Source organism: Euprymna scolopes, chromosome 10, assembly GCF_053919585.1.
Source record: "Euprymna scolopes isolate OS-2025 chromosome 10, ASM5391958v1, whole genome shotgun sequence".
Taxonomy (NCBI): domain Eukaryota; kingdom Metazoa; phylum Mollusca; class Cephalopoda; order Sepiida; family Sepiolidae; genus Euprymna; species Euprymna scolopes.
In genome coordinates, this window is record NC_136491.1 from 146,245,954 (window position 1) to 146,253,949 (window position 7,996).

General features: G+C 32.7%; 1 pseudogene; it reads left to right on the forward strand.

The window, feature by feature from the left end:
- The first annotated feature begins 1,500 nt into the window (after nucleotides 1-1,500).
- On the forward strand, nucleotides 1,501-1,634 carry LOC145286724 (U2 spliceosomal RNA; annotated as a pseudogene).
- The last annotated feature ends 6,362 nt before the right edge of the window (nucleotides 1,635-7,996 follow it).

The following is a 7,996-nucleotide window of genomic DNA, read 5'->3' on the forward strand; positions in this document are numbered from 1 at the left end:
AATTAGTTGAATATATAGGTTGAGAATTGTTCTCTCTCTCTCTCTTCTCTCTCTCTCTTTAACACACATTCTCACTTTTCTAGATATAATAGATAGATTATGCTAGATATATTTCCATATGTCTGAATACCCTATATACAAATTTTCTAATCGGTAGATAAAAAATATGTTGAATATATAGGGTGAGAATTGTACTTACTCTCTCTCTCTCTCTCTCTCTCTCTCTCTCTCTCACGCACACATTCTCACTTTTATGGATATAATAGATAGATTATGCTGGATATATTTCCATATGTCTGAATACCCTATATACAAATGGTCAAATCTGTAGATAACAAATTTATTGAATAGATAGGTTGAGAATTGTTCTCTCTCTCTCTCGCAACCTTACACACACAACCACACGCAAACATTCTGACTTTTATAGATATAATAGATCGATTATGCTAGATATATTTCCATATGTCTGAATACCCAATATACAAATTTTCAAATCTGTAGGTAAAAAATTTGTTGAATATATAGGTTGAGAATTGTTCTCTCTCTCTCACACACTCACATTCTCACTTTTATAGATATAATGTATAGATTATGCTAGATATATTTCTATATGTCTGAATACCCTATATACAAAGTTTAAAATCCGTAGATAAAAATACGTTGAGTATATAGGTTGAGAATTGTTCTCTCTCTCTCTCTTACGCACACACACACACACACACACACATTTTCACTTTTATAGATATAATAGATAGATTATGCTAGATATATTTCCATATGTCTGAATACCCTATATACAAATTTTCAAATCTGTAGATAAAAAATGTATTGAATATATAGGTTGAGAATTGTTGTCTCTCGCTCTCTCTCTCTCTCTCTCTCTCTCTCTCTCTCTCTCTGGCTACCTCACACACACACACATTTTCACTTTTATAGATATAATAGATAGATTATGCTAGATATATTTCCATATGTCTGAATACCCTATATACAAACTTTCAAATCTGTAGATAAAAAATTTGTTGAGTATATAGGTTGAGAATTGTTCTCTCTCTCTCACACGAAACTGTGCGCTCGGCTTCTTCCCCCCCTTCCAACCCCAAATGCTTGGGAAACTGTGCACTGTTTTTGTTGGTTTTCAAGCTGCCTCTTCCCCCCCCCACACACACACACACAGTTTAACAGTAGTAGGAGGTCAAGAGAAAGAGGGTGAGAGAGAGAGAAGAGTAAGTTGGTGAGAGAGAGAGAAAAGAGAAAGAGGGTGTTGGTTTTATATTTTTATTATCGTCTAATATTTTGAAAGCTGAATTTCTAATAAAATGTGCATCTATAGGAGATAATGCCTGGGAATGTGTTCCCCCCCCCACAGTTTAACAGTGGTGTGACGTCAAGAGAAAGAGGGTGAGAGAGAGGGAAGAGTAAGTGGGTGAGAGAGAGAAAGAGAGAGAAAAAAAAGAAAGACGGTGTTGGTTTTGTGAAAAAAGTTGTTATTTACAATTGTTCGCATTCTTGGCCTTTTGGTCAAGATCAAAGTGTAGTATCTGTTCTTCAGATGCTGCACTTCTATTTCTTGTTCTCTTTCGGTGGAGGAGAAATCCTCCACGACTGAGACAATTTTTATTTTTGTACCTTTTCTCCACGTTAAAAAACGACCCTGGTGTCTAACTCTGTCCCGTGGGGAGGCATAGTAAATAGGTACAATTGTTCGCCATTAGTGGATGTTGACGTCACGTCACGTGACATGACTAAGCGTTTTTTTTTTTTAGTATGAATAACATTTTTTGTTTTAATTATAAAGTCTACACTTAATTTTATAGAAAATGATGTATATATAATAGAAAAAAAAAATTACTGGTTTTGTTGGATTCAAGTGGATCCCCCCCCCTCCAGTTTAAGAGATAGCAGGTCACGTGGTAATATACAAAATGGCTAGCGTAAATATAAAGATCGGTTTTTTTATCGACGAATATTTTGAAAGCTGAATTTTTTTTTATTCCTGTACATTTTTTCCTGATATTTTTCGTTAAAACTCTTGTATAAATACTATTTTTAACCAGTTAAATACGTTGGAGACATTGTCATGGAGTTTAACAATCTCTAGAACAAAGCAGAAGAGAAATTACAAAAGTATCGGTAAAACAAAGTGTTTGTTTACATTTGTTCGCCATTACTGGATGTTGACGTCACGTCACGTGACATGACTAAGCGTTTTTGGATTATGTAATATTAACATTAAAATGACAGGTTTTTTTGGGGGCCCCCCCTAGGAGAGAAATGATCAGTTCACCCCCTTTTAATGGTCCGTTTGGTGTGGAATTTCGATATTTGTCATGCGGGTGATCAAGGTTCAATATGATACATAATTTGTCAACTTTGGTTGTGTCTGTCAAAAGTTTGAGCTGACGTCACGTCACGTGACACGTATTGAATAACGTTAAAATGACAGGTTTTTTGGGGGGCCCCCCTAGGAGAAAAACGATCAGTTGACCCCTTTCTACTGGTCCGTTTGACGTGAAATTTCGATATTTGTCATCCGGGTGATCAAGGTGCAATATGATACCAAATTTGTCAACTCTGGTTCCGTCTTTCAAAAGTTTTAGCGTTACAAACAAACATACATACATACATACATACATACATACACACCGATTTTTGCCTTTTATATATATAGATTACCCCGTCTAATTTTATTATAAATATATTTTTGCCACTACTTTAATTTTTTTCTTATATATTCTTTATATTTCAAACCTATTTTAACATTATTTAAGTATTATCATTTTACTGTCTTATTATTGTAGTCTTATAATAAATACTATTATCATAACTAATCATTACTTTTATTAATACTATTAGTATTGCTATTATTATTATTATTATTATTATTATTATTATTATTATTATTATTATTATTATTATTATTATTCGTTTTACCACCTCTGGTAATGGTAATTTCTATGCAGTAGCTTCATCAATATAGACGAAATCGATCCCAGGCAAGCTGCCTCCTATAGGATGGAAGGATGGCGAGACTATAACATCAGGAATAAAAATGAAGCCCTACCAGACTCAAAAGAAACACTCCCCAAGGGTTCAAACCTTGGTAGAAAAAACTGGGTGACTCTAAATAGAGCCAGAGCCAAAGAAGGCAAAACAAAAGACAATCTCCACAAGTTACCTTTATGTCCATGTGGACAGGTACAAACGATGCACAACCTTAGAGAAAACTGCCGATTGGGCCCTCATTGCTCAAGCCAAGACCTTAAGGAGGGAAACAACACCGTTGGGTTAATTTCTATTGCGATAAGATATGATTATTATTATTGTTATAATTGTTATTATTGCTATTATTATTATTATTGTTATTATTGTTGTTGTTATTATTATTATTATTGTTATTATTGGTCTTATTGTTATTATTGGTATTATTATTATTGTTATTATTGTTATTATTATTGTTATAATTGTCATTATTGTTATTATTATTATTATTATTATTATTGTTATTATTATTATTATTGATATTATTGTTATTATTGTTATTATTATTATTACTACTATTATTATTACTACTACTACTACTAATACTACTACTACTATTACTATTATTATTATTACTACTACTACTAATACTACTACTACCACCACCACCACCAGCACCACCATCATAATCATCATCATCATCATCATCATTATTATTATTATTATGATCATTGTTGTACGTTATTGTTCTGTCAGTATATTCCTTTGTATATTTTATGCTTTTACCTTAACTCCCGTCCATCTTTTGCTGCTTTTAATACATAACCCAACCTGTCCAATTATGCTCTTACTATATAACACTATTTTCTTTTTAACCTACCGGATATAAATTCTATTTTTTATTTCAATTTACATTATTTACGTTTAATCTCTATTTGAAAAAATAATTAACACTTGTATTTTTCTTTTTTATGCTTTATTATAAATTTTATTTGTATAGATATGCACATATAACTTGCATTGGATTCTAATTGATTAATTAATTTATTAATTAGTTAATTAAATCCCATAACAATAATAATTGATTAATAAGTCCCTATAAACCAGCATATATATTTCTATTTTCAATATATTTTACTCTTGGGTATAAAATTAACACTTTCAATACTTTTATAGTCATCGAAATCAGTTAAATCGCCCAGAGTTTAACTCAATTGATGGATTTCCTGCTATATTCGGGAATTATTACGTTTACCCAGGAGGAAGTTTCACATGCCTATCTGCAGTTATTTGTCCGCAACACATTGTTGTCATTATTGCACTTTATATAGCCTACTCTTTGTTTTATAGAATTATTTTTATAGAATGGCTTAAAGTTTAAATTGCAAAAGTCAAGTATCATGGTTCAACTGTGCTCTTAACAGAAACATTCATTTCAAACGAACCCTGTGCTATCAAAAAACCTTCTGTTAAATTTATACACGTAGCTCTTCTGATTGTAAAGTTATTAATCTTTCAAAATAAATTTAATATATTAGGCCGTATTAGCGTGTTAACTTTGGTAAAAATCAATCTTTTTATGCTTTGATTGGCTTTTTTCGATTATCGGTTATCGATATTATTGGTGGCATACACAAACCTACCTAAAATCACGAACTGACGCATATACTACATTTTTGTGAAATATCTTAAAAATCAGTCCAGCCGCTTTGGAGTCGACAGAGAACAAGCTAAAAAATACACTTGCCTTTTACATATTTAGAGATTGAGTTTATTTTTATTAATGATCGCGTTTTAAAAAAGCATCATTACATGTATTACTAGGTGATTCAATAAGTTTACACACATTTTTCGAATGATCACTTTTCTTGATAGTACACAGATTGTAACTTAGCCGTTAAATACTAACAAAGGAAATAAATAAAAATTCGGGTCGGCGTTTTTTTTCCTTTTTTAACAAAATCATTTATTACCATTACTTTCGGCACTTAAAAAAGTCTCTCGCGACCACGTGTTCATTTTACCTGATCGCGTTTCTCCTTCCTCCGACCGTATGCCGGTCACAGCCGCCCATTCCTGTCCTCCTCTTTACACACCGTTTAGACGTTTATTTTGCTCCTGCTCACTACATTGTGCATTTTTCCCATTTTTTGTTTTTCAAGCTACTGCTACTACTAATCTCCACAGGCTCATGTACACTATATTAAAACATGAACATCTAGTCCCCTTCGAAGTAATCTCCTCCGGCTTCAATGCACTTGCTGTACCGTTACAACAACTTCTGGAAGCCCCTTGGAAGTCCTCTTGTGTGAGTGTGTCAAAGAACATTATCACAGCCGATATATCTCTTCAATCGTCTCATAGTGTTACTCCTGAGCTTAGGGAGAAACCGATAGTCACAGGGACAAAATATAGTCTATAGGGGGCGCGAGGAACTTTCTTGGTGCTCCTTCTTGGTCAAATAGTCAGTGATGAAGATGTAGTTTTGGTACATTCGCGCAAAACTTTCGCTTCAGTTGCTCGCGAGTAATTGTGTTTACAGTTCCCATACTGATATCAAACTATGCATTCCATACATTTCTGTGGCTTTTTTTTCCTAAGTTAAGAACATGATTTTATTGCATATCGTCCTTCTAAAGTGCCCTTACTCCTAGATTGCATTTTTTAAATCGAATAGCTGTGAAAACCAGGCTTTAGTAGGGTGTATCTTAATCTTGCTGGAACTGTTCATTTTAACCTGAAATTCGGAATATTAGTCAGTCATCTCATACAATGTATAGCAATAACGTTGTGAATATTTAACAGACTGCGACAATTTTACATGCTCGTACAAAAATAGTCTGTATACTTATTGAAGGCATCATGTACGCAATAAACATTTCAGTAAAGAAACACGAGTTTACAATTAATATGAATTTAATAATTCCAAAATACGTTTCCAAATTTTTTTAATTGAAATGTATAACTAATGAGAGTGTGGCACGTCATTTTTCTATTATAAAGCTGATTTTTGTGTTGCTTATAAAATTCTTATTCGCATTTACTTTTTCATCTAACATCCAGAAAATCAATTATTACTTTTGAATATAGAAATACTTACAATCTTATTCTTTCAAATAAAACATCCTGATTTACATTTGTTGGTGTTTTAAACAGTGACACATCGAATCTATGTCATTTCTAACAGGCCGCGCGGAAATACGTATAAGTATTATATTTTTGTTCATACTAAAACTGAAACATGTGACTGCGAGTGTAATGTGTTTTTCTAAACAGTTCACCTCTTGTAAGTAAAAAAAAAGATACTTGATCTCAGACCGAAACCAAAAGATAAATACAATGAGTCAAGTACGATAACGGCCAGCTTGACCCGACTTATGATGTATTTTCGAATCTATTTACTCTTAACATAATGGAAACGACTCACGCATGCGCAGTCGAGGAACAATTGACGAACAGATGAAAATCCGATGATTCCCAAAGTACCAATCTTTAAAGTTTGACCTCTTAGTATCTATTTTTTTCAGATAAAAATCGATTAAATCTTTCTGCGTGTTTGACTATCCTATATACTAAATTTCAAGCCTATAAATAAAGAATTCATTGAGTGTATAAGTTGAGAAGTGTTTTTTACACACATAATTCTCACTTTCATAAATATATAGATAATATGCGTGAACAGCTCTAGTCTTTTAAAAGTACGCTACCTTGACAAACTTATGAGACTGCATTTTGCATGTGATCTAAAACTGAAGCAATATTAAATTCGTTGCTTAAGCCCCAGGAACATGGTTGGTTAATTTTACCGCCCTATATGGTATCTAAATCCCGGCGTTTTCCTTTACCTCTACTAAAGTAATATGCGTCCAGTCTCAAGAGGATAAAATCCTTCTTCGAAATCTTTTTTGTCGAGGACCTTTTCGCTGCGTTACGGTTTATCTTTTAGAGAAGAGATGTTCTCTGTTGTATATTTTTATGTCGGATACTTAACTGAGCTTTAATGTATGTGTCTACCATAAAAAAGATTCGCAACAAATACTCGTATTGCTACAAGAACTGTCTGTTTGTTGAATACAATAACATGGGGCTGTTTGTTAACCGACCAAGATGGTAGTTTTCAATAAATACGTACTTTTTAGCAATCTCATTAAATATTTAAACCCTACGCAAGTTTCACTATGATTGATCATCACGATGTTGCTGACTGTCTACCCGACAATAGTGAACCTTTATTCCTGGATAGTTGTTGGAACTTGATAAGCGGTAACCCCATTAATAAGGTATAAAAAAAAATTAAATCAATATTTTTACGTTTAATCCGGGCAATCAGATAAACAAAAGACCACACAATTTTATTTGAACAGACATCATAATGATGATCACTGATTATTCGGTATAACATTCGTTGAGTTCGATCATTCGAAGAGATTACGTAGTTCATAATTGTCCACTTAAGGACTGAAAGTGAAAGACTTTTGTTTACGAACCAATCAAATATGCATGGGTCAGTGTGCAGCACGATTAAGCCTGATTTAATATCTTCTGATCAACACACCGGCCCGATCGACACAAAAGTGCGGTATAACATGAAAGCGATAAGAAATCCTTTAATTAGCCCTTTGCATTGACCAGTGAATTAATATCAATCTATTCGTGAACAACGGATACTATTTAAATATTCATATCTCGTATTACATTACATGCTTTAAATCTACATAATATGACATGATGTAAGACACCTGCTTAGAGGACAGACCGTACAGGCTGGTTTAATTGCCGGATAGAGATAATTTTAAAAGTCTAAACTCACATAAAACAAATGCGATTTTAAATTAAAATATCCGCACTTCAAATGAAAATATTTACTCAAAAATTCTCAATTTTGTAACAAGAAACGGTAACCTAAAATTAAAGACGATCACCTGGAACTTCTTATCCAAAATGTTATTTTAAGTTTATTAATTTTTTGTTGAACAATTTTATCTTGCACCTCATATATATTATATTTAAAGTT